This window comes from Trichechus manatus, unplaced genomic scaffold (assembly GCF_000243295.1).
Source record: "Trichechus manatus latirostris isolate Lorelei unplaced genomic scaffold, TriManLat1.0 scaffold00056, whole genome shotgun sequence".
In the NCBI taxonomy this organism is placed as follows: Eukaryota; Metazoa; Chordata; class Mammalia; order Sirenia; family Trichechidae; genus Trichechus; species Trichechus manatus.
In genome coordinates, this window is record NW_004443992.1 from 6,515,007 (window position 1) to 6,515,669 (window position 663).

Consider the following 663-nt stretch of genomic DNA (forward strand, 5'->3'; position numbering starts at 1 on the left):
CTAGACAACAAGATCCTTGGTTCAATGATACTGTCTTCTAAGACAGCATAAAATCATAAAATATGAATTGACTGAATGTGGGCTTACAGATATCAGGCTTGGAGGCTCTTGAGGCTAACAGACTTACACTTTAGGTGCTTTGGTTATGCATTAGAGAAATATTCAGGTGAAGTCTATCTCTATAAGGCAATTTAAATCCTTAATCCTGATTGAAGTTGGGGAAAATTCAAGATCCAACTAGATGAAAACCTCTACGAAATGTTCTCCATTCAACGAATATTTATTGGTTAAAAATAAGTCTCTGTGAGGTGGGGGCCAAGATGGCAGAATAGTCAGATGCTTCCTGTGGTCGCTCTTACAACAAAGACCCGAAAAAACAAGTGAATCAATTATATATGACAATCTAGGAGCCCTGAACAACAAGGACAAAGTTGAGGAGTCAGACTGAGCAGCAGAAGTGGGGAGAGGTAGTTCAGAAGTAGGGAAGAAGTGCCAGACCTGACCTAACCAACACCCTATAGGCTGAATCATTTGGTGCATGCGGGCTGAGGCAAGCAGTAGCACTCAGGACTCGTTTTACCACGTCAGGAGAAATTGAGCAGCGGAGAGTCTGCACAAGCCTCTGGAGCCGGGGGAAGCAGTGCTGGATCTGTGAAAGTTAAG